This window comes from Schistocerca gregaria, chromosome 4 (assembly GCF_023897955.1).
Source record: "Schistocerca gregaria isolate iqSchGreg1 chromosome 4, iqSchGreg1.2, whole genome shotgun sequence".
Lineage (NCBI taxonomy): Eukaryota > Metazoa > Arthropoda > Insecta > Orthoptera > Acrididae > Schistocerca > Schistocerca gregaria.
This window is the reverse complement of record NC_064923.1, coordinates 765,599,540-765,612,864: the sequence shown is the minus strand read 5'-3', so window position 1 is coordinate 765,612,864 and position 13,325 is coordinate 765,599,540. Positions and strand designations below refer to the sequence as shown.

The 13,325-nt window shown below is 43.3% G+C and overlaps 1 protein-coding gene across 4 annotated transcripts in view; it reads right to left on the bottom strand.

The window, feature by feature from the left end:
• Window positions 1-7,275, bottom strand: part of LOC126365817 (osmotic avoidance abnormal protein 3-like) — a 333,344-nt gene extending 326,069 nt beyond the window's left edge. Inside the window, exon 1 of one of the 4 annotated variants that reach the window (XM_050008409.1) lies at window positions 7,196-7,275. The gene's annotated coding sequence lies outside the window, so the exon portion shown is untranslated. The remainder of the gene's footprint in view (window positions 1-7,195) is intronic. The other 3 variants (XM_050008410.1, XM_050008411.1, XM_050008412.1) reach the window with 3 other exon arrangements.
• Between the last annotated feature and the right edge of the window lie 6,050 nt (window positions 7,276-13,325).

Here is a 13,325-nt window from a genome sequence, read left to right as displayed (position 1 = left end):
AGAGAGTAAATTGATCAACAGCAAAGCTCTAATGAAATCAGGTCGAGATTCAATGTCTATTGCTACTTCTAATGACAATATTACAGTTGTGCAGTGGATGGATAGGAACATTGTCCACATGGTATCTACCTTTGCTGGAGGGACACCAATTGATACTGTCAAAAGATGGGATGTGAAGAACCATACTCACATGATATAGAGAGACCATATGCAGTAGCATGCTACAACAAATTCATGGGCGGAGTAGACATGACTGACCAGATGGTTGCACACTACCGTAATACAACAAAGTGCAAGAAGTTTTACTTGAGAATATTTTTCCACTTTTATAATGTTGCACTAGTAAATGCATGGATTCTTTACAAAAGAGACAATGAAAGAAATATATCTTTTGTGGAGTTCAAGGCATCAGTTGCTACAACAGTTATAGAGCTTGGAAGTCTGCAAAGGAAGTGTGGCAGATCGTCAAACACCCCTGCCATGCTCACATGAAGGAAAGGCAACGCACTGGATGTTCTGCAGATATAAGACTGGATAGAATAGTCCATTACCCTGAAGAAAAAAAGAATGTAAGAACCCTCCTAGGTGCGGGGATAAAAACTGCAAAAGAAGAACAAGATACATTTGCAAAAAATGCAAGGTTCTTGTTTGTCCAGAATGTACGGAGTTCTTCCAGAATACATGATGTGAACAATTTCTTGTTACTTGACTTTTGCCATTATTTATCACATTTTTTGGTTTCTTTATGTTTTCACCATGTTTGCTCTCATGTAACCTGCTATGAACCATGTACACAAATGTGGCAATTTCCTATTTTCATTGTTGTACAGTAAATTGAAGCATTTGTGGAAAAAATATATGTGTAATGACTTCCTTATATCTCAAATATAGTGCTAAAAATAATTGTCAAAATTGAAATTATTAAAAAAATTCGTCCCTCAAGAGGTTAAATCATTTGTCCATTCCAATTCATTCGGTATTTATTTTCATTCTTAGTGAGACAGATATTTTGAAAGAACTGTCTTTCATTCTGGATCTTCGTTTGTAGGTACGACTTTCTTTTCCTATGAATATGGAAGACTTGAAGCAGGATTCGTCAACAGTACGGAATACAAATTTTACAGTTGTGGCTTTTTTTCGCTTTCACCAGCACTAGTATTACTACGATATTTTTCAGTCCATACTAGCACTATGGAAGGCAAAAATACTGTCATATAAAAACTTTGTATCCTGTACTTAAGTTCAAATATATAGGTCAACTGAAGTACAGGATACTGGTACTAGCAAAGACGAAAGAAGCGACATACATAACAATAGCATCCTGTACCCCAGTTGAAATATGAAGGTAGCAGCAACATACGTTAAGATTTCACCTATACAGGTCAACTGAAGTATGGGATACAAATCTTATGAACGTTGCTATTTTTCGCCGGAGCTAATACTAGTATCCTATTCTTCAGTAGACCTATATAGTTCAAGTGATACTATGGGATACAAATTTTACGTATGTCGAGTTTTTCGCCTTCGCTAACACTAGTATCCTATTTTAACCCCATAGGTCAACTGAAGAACGGCTGCACTTGTTAGATTGGTTGCTGCTGCTACAGTGGCAGGTTATCAAGATGTGAGTGAGTTTGAACCTAGTGTTATAGTCGAAGCATGAGTGATGGGACATGGCATCTCCGAGGTAGCAATGAAACGGAATTTTCCCATACGAGCATTTCACAAGTGTACTGCGAATATTGGGAATCCGGTAAAACATCAAATCTCCAACATTGCTGCACCGAAAAAAGATTCTGCGAGAACGGGACCAACGACGACTGAAGAGAATTGTACAACATGACAGAAGTGCAACCCTTCCGCAAATTGCTGCAGATTTCAATGCTGGGGCCATCAACAAGCATTAGCGTGCGAAGTATTCAATGAAACATCATCAATATGGGCTTTCAGAGCTGAAAGGCTTACTCATGCACCCTTCAGGACTTCCTCCCCCCCCTCCCCTCCACCTCCTTTATGAGATCAGGCCCAATGGACCATGCACTGTTTTGAGAGATTGCCTACACTTCAGCCTGTCTTCAGCTCCTTTCTGCCATTCCTCCAGCAGTCCCCCTCTCTGAAGGTCTTTGGATACGCAGTCACTCCATTGAGTTCTGTCCTTCATGACTGCACGACAAAAAACTTTACGCCTCACCCTGCGCCTGTCAACACCAGCATTGGACTGTTGATGACTGGAAACATGTTGCCTGGTCAGATGATTTCAAATTTTATTGAGCAGATGGATGTGTGCGGATGTGGAGACATCCTCATGAATCCCATGGACCCTTCATGTCACCAGGGGATTATTCAAGCTAGTGGAGGCTATGTAATGGTGTGGGCCGTGTGCAGCTGTAGTAATATGGGACCTCTGACACGTCTAGATACGAATCTGAGAGGTGACACATACGTAAGCATCCTGTCTGATCACCTGCATCCATTCGGGTCCATTGAGCATTCCGACGGACTTGGGCAATTCCAGCAGGAGAACGCGACACCCCACACGTCCAAAATTACTAGAGTGGCTCCAGATACACACTTCTGAGTTTAAACACTTCCAATGGCCACCAGACTCGCCAAACATGAACATTATGGGGCATATCAGGGATGGCTTACAAAGAGCTCTTCAGAAGAAATCTCCACCCCTCTCGTTCTTTTACAGATTTATGTACAGCCCTGCAGGAATCGTGGTGTCAGTTCACTCCAGCACTACTTCAGACATTAGTCCATTAGTCGACTCTATGCCACATCGTGTTGTAGCACTTCTGCGTGCTCATGGGGGCCCTACACAGTATTAGGCAGGTGTACCAGTTTCTTTGGCTCTTCAGTGTATGAATATACGTAATATACGTCTACTTTCAGTTTCCTCTGTCCTGCAATCCTTTGTTTCTCAACATTCGGCTTTGCTGTTAAATCTGGTAACTTGTGACATTATTGGTCAAAGCCGACAGGTTGTATGCCATTTTTCAGTAATCCTGGAAGGCCTTACAATGAGCCATATTGCATTTTTAGTTGCAACGACAATAGTGGCAGACGGCGAATAGTTTAGAGATTTCAAAGCAAATGGACCTGGGTTCACTTACTACTAATCAAAACTCACTGCATGTTCTGGCTTCCTAAAAACTGACAAGAAACTGATGCTTATATCTAGGCGGCATGTTAGGATGTGAATTTAGTTTGTACAAATCATAATGATCTTTCTTGAAGCCCTTCCACCGCAACCAGACCATATTTGTTATAGTGATCTTCCCACATACCTAAAAATAACCTTAACTCTGTCTGATAGCTAATACAACAATCATAATGCATAAAATAGGGTGTAATAACATCATGCAAAAATAGCTGAGCAATAAAGAATTAACAAATGGTTAACGTGTGGGAAGTCAAGTAACAAAAATACAAATGTTGAATAACCTCCAGCTACCGCGTGAAAGTACAATGATCAGTTTCCACTCTTGTACCCACTGCTAACGGTTCAGCACTAAATCAAGTTTTAATTGGGGCAATGAGTGCTCGAAACGAGAGTCCAAGGTTCATTTAGAGGATGTATTTTGTATTGTACGGCGTGTAATAAGAGTTTTGTGTGTGAATAGAAAAAAGGAAAAGAGAAGAACAGTTACTGATCTCAAAAAGATTAGAAACCGTGAACGTAGGCACGAGAGACTGACACCCTGACCACTAATCCACCGGCAACAATAATCAAAAATATGCATATAATTGCTAAGTAAGCTTCAACGAAATCAGGGTTACGTAATGGAAATGAACACATTTTGATATCGAATTTAAGGCAACACTTAGAAATGCAAAAAATGAAAATTATTTTTTTATTTATATGTATGGTTTCCGACATGGATGCTATATTTTTATGTCCTACATATCAGCAAATTTAGTCGCTGTTCAATTATGCTTGCGTGGTCAAAAGACAAATGTTTTTTTGGTTATGATGGAAAGGAAGCTGCATAAGCTAATAAACTCCTGGATTTCCGCCCATTTTTTTTCTGGTATCAATTCTTTGGTGCCCTTCACAGCTGCATAGTGGACCTGCAGCAAAGCAGGGCTTACTTTTCATGTATTTCGTATCTGATGTGTCGCGTGAATATAGTGACCCGCAGTTTAAGGGAATCGCTAGAGAAACTGATACTCGTTGAAATTTTCCATTCTCTGGGTGCAGAACCGAAAACTCACGCGTTATCAGTGGCAGGTGCTTGTTTCTAGTTGCCTTGGGCAGGTGCTGTGAATTTGGCCATTGTTGATTAACATCTTATTGTTCATGTTTGTAAAGTGGTTTGTCGTTGGACAGATACAAATCAACTTGGGCGCAATACAAAGTTATTCAGATGATAGTTGGTGGAACACCCTGATTGCTTCACAGCACTAACTCATTAGAAGATGCATGAACGAGATAGCAGATTTAAGCTAGTAAAACTTGAGGTAATACATGCTTTTCGTTTTGTATGAATGTTGTACAAAATTTGTGAGGATTTAGACCTGAAGAATATCACGCGCTTCATGGATGCACAACAATCCCGAATCTCTCCTTTAGGTGTCCCTAGAGCGATATAAATGTTTGTTTAATTTAACGCATTTACCATTAGGGGCACCATCAAATTAACTTTCATGGTTACCACTGTCATAAGTTCTATTGCAGGCCTTTAGAAAGGGCTTGCATCCAAACAAGCTCGAGATTTCCCAATATGCCCCAGCGTTCGATACATTATCGAGCACAGTGTAGACTATGTTATCGAACTTGTTCCAACAACCCTAAGACGAAACTTTCTGGCAGATCAAAACTGTATGCCGGACCGAGACTCGAACTCGGGACCTTTGCCTTTTGCGGGCAAGTGCTTTCTTTCAGGAGTGCTAGTTCTGCAAGGTTCGCAGGAGAGCTTCTGCACAGTTTGGAAGGTAGGAGACGAGGTACTGGCAGATGTGAAGCTGTGAGGACGGGGCGTGAGTCGTGCTCAAGTAGCTCAGTTTGGAGAGCACTTTCCCGCGAAAGGCAAAGGTCCTGAGTTCGAGTCTCGGTCCGGCACACAGTTTTGATCTGCCAGGAAGTTTCATATCAGCGCACACTCCACTGCAGAGTGAAAATCTCATTCTGGAACCCTAAGACGGTTAGATTCCTTGGAACAATCACGTGACATTTGACTAGCGTGGAACGATTGCAAGGGAAACGCAAGAAACTATGAACTAGATCTACAATGAACGCAAGAACTACAGCCCTACAACAAGCTACGGCTCTGGTTAAGATTCGACAATTTCGTGGGTAATTTACAAGAATGATTGCCTATCGATCGCGTGGGCTCCTAACGACATTTATCGAGCGTGCGACTCGATGTCGACCACACAACTCTGATGGTGCGAGTTATGGATATTGACTAGAGCAACGACGAAAGACAAACGTTAATTAAGTTATACTTAATAACAAATGAAAGTACAAGGAGTAACTTTACTTATTTTACTCTACAGCCACGTCTTATTCGTGCACTATTGCTCGTATTGTGTAAGCTGCCAGCAGCAATTCTTTTTCCCATAACCTAGGTACATTCTTGCTATGTAAGTCAGAGATAACAGGAGAGTATCAGTAGGGCCAATTTTTCCAGGCAACCTGAAGTTGTAGAAATATAGATTTCTGAGGAAATATAACTTTCCACGCTATATAAACGAGGAATTAGATTACGTCATGTGAAGTTCTCGGCACTCGAAACTGCAACGCTTTCGCGTATTGCTATTCACATCGGAAACGATAAAATATGTCCCCTGGGCAACGCACTACACATTTACCATAATTCGCGCCACCACAATCGTATGGTTGACATGGAGTCACAAGTTCGATATATATCGCTAGGAGCCCACGCGTTCGATAGGCAATCATTCTTGGAAATTACCATTTCGTGAAACACCGGAGGAACTAAATCATACCACTGCACAAACCATTGTGTTTCAACAAATTTACGATTTCTTATACAGTATCGATATGTATGGATATGTAAACAAATATCTATGCAGATTTTTAAGTAAACGTAGCAGACAGACTTGACTGAACCCAGTACAATATTTTATTTGTTTCTGAGAGAGGGTAATGATTTACCCAGTAGCTTACAGACGAGGAATTCAATCCCTTTTCACAAATTAAAAACAGGTAAAACCTTAACCAGATCAGTCTGAAAACAAGACGGCAACATTCAAACTAAACAGTCAAGAAAATTAATCAAGAATCAAATATCGAACAAACGAAATATATCGTAATAAACTGAGAATGAATTGTAACACGAGAATGAATTGTAACACCAAAACCCGTCTTAGCGATAGTATCATCAGATGTCACTAGATCGCGCAACGAGCGAAACATAATTTTAGTCTTTTATATATTAGTTGTTGTTATGCGTGTCCTGCACCCTAGAGAATATTTTAGTTCGCGTTTCACAGTTATTCTGATTATTAAAATCCGAATTGCATTAAAAACGTTAACACAGGTCGTTGTCATAGTACCGACAAGGGTCACTAGATTGCAGCTCGATCGAAAGATTGAACAGAATCAATTTTCCCTTGAGGTGACGTAAATTGTACGATGAGTCCGAGTTGCGTATAGACAGCCGTACCTTTAAATACACTGCACCAGGAAAATTTGCAAAGCAAATCAAAATGTAATAGTAACGGTACTACAATGAAGAGAACATCAAAGAAATGTAAGCTACATATGGGAGATCTGGGCTAACAAACAAAATAATGGAGGATTGTCATTGCTCTATTTCTGATTTCAAGCGTAGTAGTGCAACTCACAGTCTCATGGTGATAGCAAAAAGAAAAGGTTGGCTGATTACAGGCGAAGCAATTTAAATTGAGAAAAAACTGTACGAAGATGCAAAATATTTTAATTAGATAACACCTAGTGCTAAGCTGCTCTAACGTGCGCAAACTGTGCACTATGAATTACGTTGTTTACTACGGCTTAAGATAATAAAAAACGGAAAACACTCAGGGCTTAGGTTTACAACATAACCGACAAATAATACTGCATTTCTCTCCCAGGTATAGCTTACAGAGACTAACAGGACGAAGTTGTAATACAACCAGATAACGCAATGGGCGGTTGACAGATAAAGAGTGAATATTCTTTGAAGGATTAAAAGATGAAAATTACTGTTACAGCTGTACTTACCATAATGCTGTTACGAGGGTTGTGTAAGGAACAACTGACATCAGTAACAACCAAGGAGCACCTTCAAACGACCACAGAGTAATGTCACAGAGTAGCAAAAACTCTGGTGTGAGCAATGTGTACTGTGCATGGCTTAAACATCAAACTGGGATTGCCGGCCGCGGTGGTCTCGCGGTTCTAGGCGCGCAGTCCGGAACCGTGCGACTGCTACGGTCGCAGATTCGAATCCTGCCTCGGGCATGGATGTGTGTGATGTCCTTAGGTTAGTTAGGTTTAAGTAGTTCTAAGTTCTAGGGGACTGATGACCACAGCAGTTGAGTCCCATAGTGCTTAGAGCCATTTGAACCATTCAAACTGGGATTGTTACGTACTGACTTTTGAACGCGGTATCATGTCCATTTACGTTTTGCGCTAAGACTGAAGCTTTAATATTACGCGCATCTGCTCTGTTTTTACACGTTTATTCATTAGTTAAAGCAATGGCGAATAATTATTACTGCTGTGGATGGAAACCGTAATACATCTGAGAAAAAACGTTATTTCTGGTGGGTAAGTAGCATAAATTATGGCTATCGTGCTAGTAAGAGGAGTTTTGTGTTGAAAAACATAGTGTGATAAAAATACCGCAGTTATATGGCCATATGCTTACATGATAAATGCGCGAGAAATTAGGTTGTGTGTTTCCACTTAATGTGTGACATGTTTCGGCAATTTTCATTCGCTGAGTAGTTTATAGATAGCCATTTTCCGTATTTTAGATGGATTAAGACGCATCTTCTGTTAGCGTCGAAACTGTTGTATAAGTAATAGTGAGTAAAAGACATTTAGTGCCAGTAACTATATTTGCACTTCCAGGTAAAATACATCGAACACAACAAACAAGGAACATTATGTTACACACACAAAACTCAGAGTGAACAATACCACCAGAGAGATCTACACCCCTGGAAACTGAAATAAGAACACCGTGAATTCTTTGTCCCAGGAAGGGGAAACTTTATTGACACATTCCTGGGGTCAGATACATCACATGATCATACTGACAGAACCACAGGCACATAGACACAGGCAACAGAGCATGCACAATGTCGGCACTAGTACAGTGGATATCCACCTTTCGCAGCAATGCAGGCTGCTATTCTCCCATGGAGACGATCGTAGAGATGCTGGATGTAGTCCTGTGGAACGGCTTGCCATGCCATTTCCACCTGGCGCCTCAGTTGGACCAGCGTTCGTGCTGGACGTGCAGACCGCGTGATACGACGCTTCATCCAGTCCCAAACATGCTCAATGGGGGACAGATCCGGAGATCTTGCTGGGCAGGGTAGTTGACTTACACCTTCTAGAGCACGTTGGGTGGCACGGGATACATGCGGACGTGCATTGTCCTGTTGGAACAGCAAGTTCCCTTGCCGGTCTAGGAATGGTAGAACGATGGGTTCGATGACAGTTTGAATGTACCGTGCACTATTCAGTGTGCCCTCGACGATCACCAGAGGTGTACATCCAGTGTAGGAGATCGCTCCCCACACCATGATGCCGGGTGTTGGCCCTGTGTGCCTCGGTCGTATGCACTCCTAATTGTGGCGCTCACCTGCACGGCGCCAAACACGCATACGACCATCATTGGCACCAAGGTAGAAGCGACTCTCATCGCTGAAGACGACACGTCTCCATTCGTCCCTCCATTCACGCCTGTCGCGACACCATTAGAGGCGGGCTGCACGATGTTGGGGCGTGAGCGGAAGACGGCCTAACGGTGTGCGGGACCGCAGCCCAGCTTCATGGAGACGGTTGCGAATGGTCCTCGCCGATACCCCAGGAGCAACAGTATCCCTAATTTGCTGGGAAGTGGCGGTGTGGTCCCCTACGGCACTGCGTAGGATCCTACGGTCTTGGCGTGCATCCGTGCGTCGACGGTCGACGGGCACGTGCACCTTCCGCCGACCACTGGCGACAACATCGATGTACTGTGGAGACCTCACGCCCCACGTGTTGAGCAATTCGGCGGTACGTCCACCCGGCCTCCCGCATGCTCACTATACGCCCTCGCTCAAAGTCCGTCAACTGTACATACGGTTCACGTCCACGCTGTCGCGGCATGCTACCAGTGTTAAAGACTGCGATGGAGCTCCGTATGCCACGGCAAACTGGCTGACACTGACGGCGGCGGTGCACAAATGCTGCGCAGCTAGCGCCATTCGACGGCCAACACCGCGGTTTCTGGTATGTCCGCTGTGCCGTGCGTGTGATCATTGCTTGTACAGCCCTCTCGCAGTGTCTGGAGCAAGTATGGTGGGTCTGACACACCGGTGTCAATGTGTTCTTTTTTCCATTTCCAGGAGTGTATTATATTTCATATGATTCACTTTGCCGCCGTCTCACATGAAATATATTTTTCACAAAATTCCAACATCTTCGATATGAGACGCAGACTTTGGCGAGTGACGTAAAAACCATGCGACAAACGTCGTAAATACGAAGTCCAATATGACGTCATATCAACGTGGATTTCTGCAACGTAATAGACAGAAACAGTGAGTTACAAAACAATTGACAATGTCGCAAAACAGATACTTGGGATTACGCATATTTTAAAGAAAGAAGCAGATTTCGGAACGAAAAAAGAATCGAGTAGACGCTAAATAGGAAGTGGAAGGAAATGAAAAGATCATTTCATTACGAGTTTACAAATACTTTAGATGGACTGTTGGACACTAAATCTATTGATAACCGAGAACCGTAACTGCCGGTATCTTAAAATGCCAGAAACTACCAAAATAAAAAAACACACACTCATTTTCACAAAATACAGCCCAAGTTACTGAAAAAAAAAATGCTATCAAACGAAGGAGCCAAAACTATCATATAAAAAGTAAACTAGATAAACACTTAGGCCTACAAGCTCAGCTAACCTATCCGAAGTGTGCTATTGTTGACAATGGCTCCCAAGATTCTCGCACATAACATTCGCTTCCCAAATAACCGAAGCTCATATTGTACTTGAAAACAGCGAAATATTTCTTATACATAGTTACACGTAAATCGAATAATGTTGGGAACTAAGCCAAACAAGTATCACAACGGACAAACTGATGATCTTAAAGCGTTAGTATGTAGAAACTTTCTGGCAGATTAAAACTGTGTGCCGGACCGAGACTCGAACTCGGGACCTTTGCCCTTTGCGGGCAAGTGCTCTACCATCTGAGCTACCCAAGCACGACTCACGCCCCGTCCTCACAGCTTTACTTCTGCCAGTACCTCGTCTCCTACCTTCCAAACATTACAGAAGCTCTCCTGCGAACCTTGCAGAACTAGCACTCCTGAAATTGGATATTGCGGAGACATGGCTTAGGCACACCCTGGGAGATGTTTCCAGAATGAGATTTTCACTCTGCAGCGGAGTGTGCGCTGATATGAAACTTTCTGGCAGATTAAAACTGTGGAAGGTTCGCAGGAGAGCTTCTGTAAAGTTTGGAACGTAGGAGACGAGGTACTGGCAGAAGTGAGGACGGGGCGTGAGTCGTGCTTGGGTAGCTCAGTTGGTAGAGTACTTTCCTGCGAAAGGCAAAGGTCCCGAGTTCGAGTCTCGGTCCGGCACACAGTTTTAATCTGCCAGGAAGTTTCATATCAGCGCACACTCCGCTGCAGAGTGAAAATCTCATTCTCGTTAGTATGTTGTCAGCCAATGACGATAGTACTCATTCGTAGATCATATCATCTGGAGTTTTCCGCAAATAACTCATAATTGAACCACATAGTCCAAATATTCTACCTACATTCATGCTCATAAATTAAGGATAATGCTAATTCATGGTGAAACAACGCTCTGGATGGAGGTTTGTGGGTTTAAATCACCTCTGGGTATGACCATGCGGTGCATTTGACCTGAAGTCATCGCACTGTGGCGCTGGCAGTAGTTCACATACGCAGAGGTCTATTGGTGCATGTCAGAGTACGGTGCAGCGAGTAAGTGTGCAGACGTTTTCAGACGTGCTAATGGTGACTGTGTGTTGAAAATGGCTCAGAGAATACATATTGATGACGTTATGAGGGGTAGAATAGTAGGGCGACTGGAGGCTGGTCAAACACAGCAAGTCGTAGCACGGGCCCTCCGTGTGCCACTAAGTGTGATCTCAAGATTACGGCAACGATTCCAGCAGACAGGAAACGTCTCCAGGCTCTACAGTACGGGACATCAACAGCGTACAACACCACAAGAAGACCGATATCTCACCATCAGTTCTCTCAGACGGCCATGGCGTACTGCAGGTAGCCTTGATCGGGACCTTACTGCAGCCACTGGAACAGTTGTCTCCAGACACACAGTCTACAGACGACTGAACAGACATGGTTTATTCGGCCGGAAACCTGCAAGGTGCATTCCACTGACCCCTGGTCACAGGAGAGCTCGTAAAGCCTGGTGTCAAGAATGCAGTACATGATCATTGGAACAGTGGTCCCAGGTTATGTTTATGGACGAGTCCAGGTATAGTCTGAACAGTGATTCTCGCCGGGTTTTCATCTGGCGTGAACCAGATACCAACCCATTAATGTCCTTGAAAGGGACCCGTATGGACGTTGTGGTTTGATGGTGTGGGGTGGGATTATGATTGGTGCACGTACACCCTGCATGTTTTTGACAGAGGAACTGTAACAGGTCACGTGTATGGGGACGTCATTTTTCACCAGCATGTCGGCCTTTTCAGGGGTGCAGTGGGTCTCACCATCGTGAAGGAGTACCTTGAAACAGAAGATATGAGGTGAATGGAGTGGCCTGCCTGTTCTCCAGACCTAAACCCAATCGAGCACGTTTGGGATGCTCCCGGTCGACGAATCGCTGCTCGTCTTCAAACCCCTACGACACTTCAGGAGCTCCGACAGGCAATGGTGCAAGAATGGGAGGCTATACCCCAGCAGCTACTCGACCAACTGATCCAGTGTATGCCAACCCGTTGTGAGGCCTGTGTACGTGTGTGTGGTGATCATACCCCATATTGATGTCGGGGTACATGTGCAGGAAACAGTGGCATTTTGTAGCACATGTGTTTTGGGACGGTTTTCTCAACTTATCATCAATACCGTGGACTTACAGATCTTTTCGTGTGTGTTCCCTATGTGCCTATGCTATTAGCGCCAGTTTTGTGTGGTGCCACGTTGTGTGGCACCACATTCTACAATTATCCTTACTGTATGGGCATGAGTGTAGATTTAGGATATTGCCAAGAGCGTCATATATCACGTCATACGATACAGATCAATCAAGCACTTTCCATCCGTGTTGACATTCGTTTCCTTCGATGCCTCAACGAAATTTACACGTTACACCTAACAGCGATCTCTCTTACGACATTCAGTTTTCTTGGCTTTAACGAGAAAACTGTTGAATTATAACCTAACACAGACCTCAGGCTTCGCTACCGATCAGCTTGTCGCCACAAAAATCTTTTCCGCTGTCAGATTCGTTGGTTTTGCAGACACACAACCAAACTGTTGCATTCCAACCTAAACTAGACCTCGGTTGCATTCCAACCTAAACTAGACCTCGGGCTACGCTACAGACCATTGTATCACCACAGAAATATTTTCGCTGACAGATTAGTTGGCTTCGCCAATTCAAAACCAAACTGTTGCATTCCAATCTAACCTAGACCTCAGATTACGCTACAGATCAGTGTGTCACCACAGACACCTTTTCCGCTGTAAGATTCTTTGACTTTGCCAAATCACGTCAAAATTGTTACATTCAATCATAATCCATACCTCCCACTGAACCAGTCCATTATCATAACATTAAGCTGCTCTATCAAGAGGTAACCACTCTCTCGGAAACTGCGATTCTTCCATTTCCACAGCCCACCAATTTTGCCCCTTTTCATAACCAAATCTGAACAAACTTCCCGGCAAAACGAATGCCAGTCTGTAACAGTTTTACGGTCTGTTTCTGTCTCACGAGCAACAAGCCAAATAGGAGATCTTACACGAAAAAAGTAAGGAAGTAATAAAATACTTTTCATGGGAAGCCTTGATTTCCCAAACCACGTCCCTCTAACGAACAGACTGCCACACACGATCTTTTGCACACCGCCACATAAACAAATCGCTCGTGTGTTTCTTGGAAACCTTGGAA